This window comes from Cynocephalus volans, chromosome 5, assembly GCF_027409185.1.
Source record: "Cynocephalus volans isolate mCynVol1 chromosome 5, mCynVol1.pri, whole genome shotgun sequence".
In the NCBI taxonomy this organism is placed as follows: Eukaryota; Metazoa; Chordata; class Mammalia; order Dermoptera; family Cynocephalidae; genus Cynocephalus; species Cynocephalus volans.
This window is the reverse complement of record NC_084464.1, coordinates 93,608,366-93,617,668: the sequence shown is the minus strand read 5'-3', so window position 1 is coordinate 93,617,668 and position 9,303 is coordinate 93,608,366.

Genomic DNA, 9,303 nt, shown 5'->3' with positions numbered 1-9,303 from the left:
AAAATTTATTGAAACTAATGAAAATAATGATACATCATACCAAAACCTGTGGGATACTGCAAAAGCAGTATTAAGGGGGAAATTTATTGCATTAAATGCTCACCTCAGAAGAATGGAAAGATGGCAAGTGAACAACCTAACACTTCACCTTAAAGATCTAGAAAAACAAGAACAATCCAAACCTAAAGTTAGCAGATGGAAAGAAATCATGAAGATCAGAGCAGAACTTAATGAAATTGAAACCCAAAAAACAATACAAAAGATCAATTAATCAAAAAGTTGGTTTTTTGAAAAGATAAATAAAATTGACAAAATATTAGCATGGCTAACAAAAAAAAAGAAGAGGGAAGATTCAAATAACAAAAATTAGAAATGAAAAAGGCGATATTACAACTGATGCATCTGAAATACAAGGAATCATTCGAGACTACTATAAACAACTATACGCCAACATGTTTGAAAATCTGGAGGAAATGGATAAATTTCTGGACACACACAAGCTCCCAAAACTGAGCCATGAAGATGTAGAAAATCTGAACAGACCAATAACAATAAAGGAGATTGAAGCTGTTATCAGAAAGCTCCCAACAAAGAAAAGCCCAGGACCAGATGGATTCACAGCAGAATTTTACCAAACATTCAAAGAGCAATTGACACTGATTCTTTACAAACTATTCCAAAAGATTGAAACAGACGCAAGTGCCTTTGACAAAGGCACCAAGCCTATACACTGGGGAAGAGACTGCCTCTTTAGCAAATGGTGCTGGGAGAACTGGATATCCATATGCAGGAGAATGAAACTAGACCCACACCTTTCACCATACACTAAAGTCAACTCAAAATGGATTTAAGAATTAAATATACACCCTGAAACAATAAAACTTCTTAAAGAAAACATAGGAGAGACACTTCAGGTAATAGGACTGGACAGAGACTTCATGAATATGACCCCAAAAGCACGGGCAACCAAAGGAAAAATAAACAAATGGGATTATATCAAACTAAAAAGCTTCTGCACAGCAAAAGAAACAATTAGAAGAGTTAAAAGACAACCAACAGAGTGGGAGAAAATATTTGTAAAATATACATCTGACAAAGGATTAATATCCAGAATATATAAGGAACTCAAACAACTTTACAAGAAGAAAACAAGCAACCCAATTAAAAAATGGGCAAAAGAGCTAAGTAGGCATTTCTCTAAGGAAGATATACAAATGGCCAACAGACATATGAAAAAATGCTCAACATCACTCAGCATCCGGAAAATGCAAATCAAAACTACAATGAGATACCATCTCACCCGAGTTAGGATGGCTAAAATCCAAAAGACTCTGAACAACAAATGCTGGCGAGGTTGCGGAGAAAAAGGAACTCTCATACATTGTTGGTGGGACTGCAAAATGGTGCAGCCTCTATGGAAAATGGTATGGAGGTTCCTCAAACAATTGCAGATAGATCTGCCATATGACCCAGCTATCCCACTGCTGGGAATATACCCAGAGGAATGGAAATCATCAAGTCGAAGGTATACCTGTTCCCCAATGTTCATCACGGCACTCTTTACAATAGCCAAGAGTTGGAACCAGCCCAAATGTCCATCATCGGATGAGTGGATACGGAAAATGTGGTATATCTACACAATGGAATACTACTCAGCTATAAAAACGAATGAAATACTGCCATTTGCAACAACATGGATGGACCTTGAGAGAATTATACTAAGTGAAACAAGTCAGGCACAGAAAGAGAAATACCACATGTTCTCACTTATTGGTGGGAGCTAATAATAAATAAATAAATTCACACACACACACACACACACACACACACAAAAAAAAAAAACCGGGGGTCGGGGGGAGACATAACAACTATAACTCCCTGAAGTTGATACGACAAGCAAACAGAAAGGACATTGTTGGGAGGGAGGGGGGAAAGGGGGAGGGAGGGTGGTTTTGGTAATGGGCCACAATAATCAACCACATTGTATATCGACAAAATAAAATTAAGAAAAAAAAAATAATAAAGTCAATTGATTTTCACAAAGGTGCAAGAACACACAATGGGAAAAGGATATAGTCTCTTCAATGAATGGTGCTGGGAAAACTGAATATCCACATGCAGAACAAAATTGGACCCTGTTTAATGCCATATACAAAAATAAGCTCAAATCAATTAAAGATTTAACCAGAAGACCTGAAACTGTAAAATTTCTAGAAGAAAACATAAAGGAAAGGCTACATGACATTGGTCTGGGCAATGACTTTTCTGGAATTGACCCAAAAAGCATATATAGATGTTATCGCACCAAATGAAAAAGCTTCTGCACAGCAAAGGAAACAAAAGAATGAAGAGACAACCTACACATTGGGAGAAAATATGTGTAAACCATACATCTGATAAGAGGTTAATAGCCAAAATATATAAGGAACTCAAACAACTTAATAGTAAGATAACCCAATTTAGGCCAGTTAGCTCTGTTGGTTAGAGCACAGTGCTGATAACGACAAAGAGTTTGATCTTTGTGCCAGCAAGCTGCCAAAACAAAAACAATCCAATTTAGAAATTGGCAAAGGACATGAATAGACATATCTCAAAAGAAGACATACAAATGGCCAACAGATATTTCAAAAAATGTTCAACATAACTAATTATTAGGGAAATGCAAATTAAAACCACAGTTAGACATCACATCACACCTGCCAGAATGGCGATCATAAAAAAGATGAAAAACAAGGGTTGGAAGGGATGTGGAGAAAAGAGAACACTTGTACACTATTGGTGAGAATGTAAATTAGTACAGCCATTATGGAAAATTGTATGGAGGCTCCTGAAAAAACTAAAAATAGAAGTACCATACGATCCAGCAATCACACTTCTGGGATATATCCAAAGGATTTTAAGTCAGTATGTTAAAGAGATCTCTGCACTCCCATGTTCACTGCAGCATTAGTCACAATAGCCAAGATATGAAATCAACCTAAGTCTCCACCGATGGATGAATGGATAAAGAAAATGTGTTATATATACCACGGAATACTATTCAGCCTTTAAAAAGAAGGAAATTCTGTCATTTGGGACAGTGTGGATAAACCTGGAGGACATTATGCTAAGTGAAATAAACCAGGCACAGAAAGATAAATACCACATGATTTCATTTATATATGGAATCTAAAACAATCAAACTCATAGAAGCAGATAGTAGAATGGTGGTTACCAGGGGCTGGGGGGTGGGGGGAATGGGGAAATATTGGTCAAAGAGCACAAAATTTCAGTTAGATTGGAGGAATAAATTTTTTGAGATCTATTGCATGGTGACCATCATTAATAATAATGTATTGTATGTTTCAAAATTGCTAAAGGAGTATATTTCAAATGTTCTTGCCACAAAAAAAAATAAGTATTTGAGTTGATGGAGAGCGTGGTGTTATAACATCAAGGTCAAGGGTTTGGATCCCCATATGAGCCAGCCAACAAAACAAAACAAAAAACAGCTTAAGAGTGAGTTGATGGACACATGTTAATCGGTTTGCTTTAATCATTTCACATCATATACATATATAGTAACATTACATTGTACCCCATAAATATATACAATTCCAATTTGTAAATTAACAATGAAACAATTTTTTAAATAAGAAAAATAGGTCAGACTTGAACAGAAACTTCACAAAAAATGGGACATTCAAAAGGCCAACAAACCGAAGAATATATACTCAACTCTGTTAGTTACCGAGGAAATGCAAATTAAAATCAGGAGATATCACTGCACTTCCACTAGAATGGCTAAGATAAAGGATAAAAAATACATACATATATATATTTTTTTTTTAATTGAAATGTGGTCCTTGTGACTGAAAAAGAAAAACAAAGACTGACAATACAAGGTATTAGAGAGGATATGAAGAAAGTGGAACTCACATTCGCTGCTGATGTGAGTATAAATTGGTAAAAGCACTTAGGAAAACTATTTGGCAGTATTTACTAAATCTGGAAATATGTATACCACTCCTAGGTAGAAACCCAACAAAAATGTGTACATGTGTACAGCAAAAGACATTTACAACAATGTTCAGAGCAACATTATTTATATTAACTCCCCACTGGAAACAATCTAAATGTCCACCAACAGTAGAATGGATCAACTGTTGTACATTCAAACAATAGAATACCTTACGGCAATGAGCAAGCACAAATCTCTGCTATACCTGTAAACAGAAATAAAGCTCAATGTTGAAAGTTAAATGACAGAAGCCAGATACAAAAGAGCATCATGTAGCATATGATTCTACTTATTAAAAGGTCTTATGCAGGGGCCGACCCCGTGGTGCACTCGGGAGAGTGCGGTGCTGGGAGCACAGCTGTGCTCCCGCCGCGGGTTCGGATCCTATATAGGGATGGCCAGTTCGCTCACCAGCTGAGCGCAGTGCGGCCGGTCACAAGAAAAAAAAAAAAAAAAAAAAAAAGGTCTTATGCAGGCAAAACTAATCTATAATGATTTAAATCATAATAATAGTTACCTCTAGGAAGGATAGGAGATAGAGTCTGGGAGAAGTTGGGAGAGGTATAGGGTGCTGGTACAATTTTATTTCTTGACATTAGTGGTGGTTGCACAGATGAGTTCAGTTTGTGAAACTTTAACTGAATGAATTTTCACTTATAATTTGTGGACTTTTATTTACTCATGCTATACTTCAATTTTTAAAAGTTCGAAAAAGAGCTTATATTGGAAATATATACAAAAGAATTTCTACTTAAAATTTTACAGGATTTGCTTTAAAATACTTCAGCAAAACAAAGAAGGGGTGGTGGGGAGATAAATGAAACACAGACAGCCAAAATGTTAATTGTTGAAGCTGAATGCTGTACACGTGGGTGTTCATTTTACTCTTCTCTGTATCTTTGTATATTTTTCAAATGTTCACAATAAAAAGTCCACCCTAAATGGGGAAATTCTGTATGTACTAACACGCAAAGATGTCCAAAATATACTCTGAAGAAGAAGCAAACTTCCAAGTAGCATGTATAGCATGAACATATCTGTATGCTCTTATAAAAGAATGTGTAATATATATTGTACATTATAAAGAATGTAATCTATGCAAACACACACACATACTCACTTGTACCTACACAGGAAAATTTTCAGGTAAGAAAACACGGGAAAATGTTAATAGTGGATACTTCTGGGAAAGGGGAATGGAGGTTTAAAAAACATATGTATAATATCCAAACCAGAGAATATCTAAATTTAAAACACTGACAATACTAAGTATCTTAGTCTGTTCGGGCTACTGTAACAGAATACTGGGTAGATTATAAACTATAGAAAATTATTTCTCACAGTTCTGGAGGATGGGAAGTCCAAGATCAGGGCATCCACAGATTTGGTGTCTGGTGGGGGCCCACTTCCTAGTTCACAGATAGCCCTTTTCTTTTTGTGTCCTCACATGGCAGAAGGAAGAAGGGAGTTCTTCTGAGTCTGTTTTATAAAGTCACTAATCTCATTCGTGATGGCTCCACTCTGATGACTTAAGTCCCCATCTCCTGATACACTAACATTAGGGGGTTAAGATTTCAACATATGAATTTGGGGTGGACACAAACTTTCAGTCTATTAGCACCAAGTGTTGACAAATAGGTAGAGAGCAATAAGTACTCTCATACAATACTGGCGGACAATTGATAAAAACCACTTTGGAAAGCTGTTTGGCATTATCTACTTAAAGTAAATACATGCATATTACACTTCAAGGTATAAATCCAAGATAAATGTATAAATATTTGTACCAAAAGATGTATATAAGAATGTGAAAAACAATTCAACAACAATAAAAAGTCAATTTTAAAATGGGCAAAGGACATTAGACATTTCTTCAAAGATATACAGCTAGCCAATAGACATATGAAAATATGCTCAACATCACTAATCATTAGAGGAATGCAAATCAAAACCACAATGATACACAACCTCACACCCATTAGGATGGCTATTATTAAAAAGAAGAAAGAAAGAAAACTGAAAACCCAAAATACTAAGTGTTGGCAAGGATTTGGAGAAACTAGAACCCTCGTGCATTGCTAGTGGGAATGTTAAATGGTGCTAGGATGGTAAAAAAATTAAACACCGAATTACCATATGATCCAGTAATTCCACTTCTGGGTATATACCCAGAAGTCAAAGCAGGGACTCAAATAAACATTTGTACAACCATGTTCGTATTATTCACAGTAGTCTGAAGATGCAAACAACCCAAATGTCCACAGAAGGATGAATGGTTAAATAAAATGCAGTAGATACATCCAATGAAATATTATTCAGCTTTAAAAAGAAAATTCTCAGGGCCAGCCTGTGGCTCACTCGGGAGAGTGTGGTGCTGATAACACCAAGGCCACGGGTTCAGATCCTATGTGGGGATGGCCGGTTAGCTCACTGGCTAAGCATGGTGCTGGCAACACCAAGCCACGGGTTAGGATCCCCTTACCGGTCATCTTTTAAAAATAAAAATAATATAAATAAATAAATAAATAAATAGGAAATTCTGACACATTCTACAACTTGGATGAACCTTGAAGATATTATGGTAAGTGAAACAAGCCAGACCCAAAAGAATAAATACTTGTATTGTGATCCCACTTATATGAGGTACCTAGAATAGTCAAATTCATAGAGACAGAAAACATGAGGGTACTTCAAAAGGTTTGTGAAAAAATAAAAAGATAATACAAATATTTCCATGAACTTTTTGAAGCACCCTTGTAGAATAGAGGTTGCCAGGGGCTGAAGTAAGGGGGAAATGGGAAGTTACTGCTTAATGGGTAGAGTTTCAGTTTGGGAAGATAAAAAAGATCCAGAGACAGATTGGTGGTGACGATCACACAAGGTGAATATACTTAATGCAACTGAACTGTACATCCAAATATGGTTAAAATACTAAATTTTATGTTATAGATATTTACCACATTTTTTTTAATCAAACCATGTGTAACAACACTATTTGTAATACCCCAAACTGGAACACAAATGTCTATGACGATAAATTAATTGTATTCATTCAACTGAAATGAATACAGCAGTGAGAAATAACGTACTATTTGCTATACTGAACACAACATGAATCTTGCATACTGCTGAGCAAAAGAAGTCAAATAAAAGTATATGCACTGTTATGATTCCATTTGAAAATTCAAAAATCAGGCAAAACTAATCTATGGCAATATGTCAGCAATAGTGTTTACTTCGAGGGAGAAGGATTATAACTAGGAACAGAAAGGATGGGGGGCACTCTGGAGGGCTGATTCTTGACCTGGGTAATGTTCTGATTCTTGACGTGGATGGTATTATAAAAGTGTTCACTTTGTGAAAATTTACTGAGCTATTTCTTTTATACACTTTTATACATACTTCAGTTTTAAAAGTTTGACATTTTTATATCTGTATCTTCATTCTAACAAGGCAAGAACTTTAACATTCATGTATCTTTGATCCCTTCTACTCTCCATCATGTTGATACTGTCAAATTATTAATTCTAGATTATAGATACACTTGCTTTTTTTCAATCTTTCTCCCCCTATACATTTTACCAAGACATGTGACCACTGTTATCCCTCCAGCTTTTGTAATCTGCTGGACTTGTTTTCTGTTGAGTATTTTTTCACAAAAATTTTTCATGTGGATTTTTGAGTGGTAAATCTTAATGTTTTTGTCATTTGAATGACAATTTGAAGTCCAGTACTTAAAAAATATTACATTGTTTTCCTACAGCCAGTATGGTGCTTAGAAAGACTTAGGTCAATCTGATTCTTGTTTCTTTATACATTTACTCTATCTAAAATAGAGTAAATAGAGCTTTTAGATTTTTATCATTATCTTTATACTCTTAAATTTCAGTCTGTATCTAGATGTCGATGTTTCCTTCTCTCTCTTTTGGCACTCTATGGCTCTTTCAGTCCCGTTTAAATTTTTTCTTTTATTACCCGAATGTTGGCACATCTATTTCTGCCCTCCATCTTGCTTACATCTGCTTTCATATTTCCTATTGTTTTCTTTTTTGGCATCCTTCTGGGAGTTTCTGTTTGATTTTGCAACTCACTAATTCATTCTTCAGCTGTATCTACTCTATTTTTACTCCATTTGTTATATTCTTTAAATATGTTTCATTAATTCTTATTCTTATATTACACTGCTAAAATCTTTATCTTTTTCTTTTGATATTTATTAGCTTCACTTTAGGTTCTGAAGGTATTAGGTAATCCAGGTTGTTTTCTTCTGAAACAGTAGCATCTCTGTCACCACTTTACATGCATATGAACTCATTTATCTGGTGGTATGTGGCATCTTCTGAGTGACAGTACGCCCTGGAGAAGGGCTGAGGGTCAGACCTCTAGTCTGTGTTGGGGGTTCAAAGAGAAAGAAGAGGATGAGCCTTATAGCACAGAACCCCAGCACTACAAAACCACAGTTTATTATTCCAGTCTGTTATCTACCAAGCAATCCTTCAAGTTAGGGCTTGCCCTTTAGACACCCTGAGAGAAATGGCAATGGGAAAAGGCACTTCCTGGAGAGGAGGGCCTAGATTATAACCCACCAGTCCTATGAGTCTGGAGTGGGAGGAATGACAAAGCTATCAATCCTTACACCTGTTTTCTCCAAATCTTCACCCAAAGGTCTTTTGTGCTGCCCTAATATTGTCTGTGAGGACACCTGTAGCAGAGGCATAGTTCACTACTGGTACCTGGTGGATGAAGGCAGGCAACGGCAACCAGTTTTCTCCAACAAATCTACTCATAGCCAGTCAGCCAGCCATGCTCCCACTATGAATGACTTCAAAATAATTCCCCATGTCCGCTGGGAGTTTGCCTTTTTTTTTGTTTTAATTATCTCTATACACACTAAAAGAAATATTCTAATCAAAATATAACAGAACTTTACATGGCTTTATTATACATTACTGTTATCGAAAGCAAACCTTATACAAAAAGTTTTATACAGATAAAAAAATCCTTGGCTACACAAAGCCATTTATGTGTGTGCATACACAAACACACATACGTACACAAACAGTATTTTACATCATTATAATTACATACATTTACAAATACACTATTTAAAATTATTTTACAGTTTACCAAAATGAGGAGAGGCTATTATAAAAGCAAATAAAAATAGATGAAAACTTGAACTAAACAGTTGTTAAATTTAAAATGCTACATGTTTTAAAAATCTAGAAAAGAAAGTCATTTCTTTGAAATACCAAAACTAAGATTTCAATACTAATCACTGTTGCTTTCACTGTGATAACAAG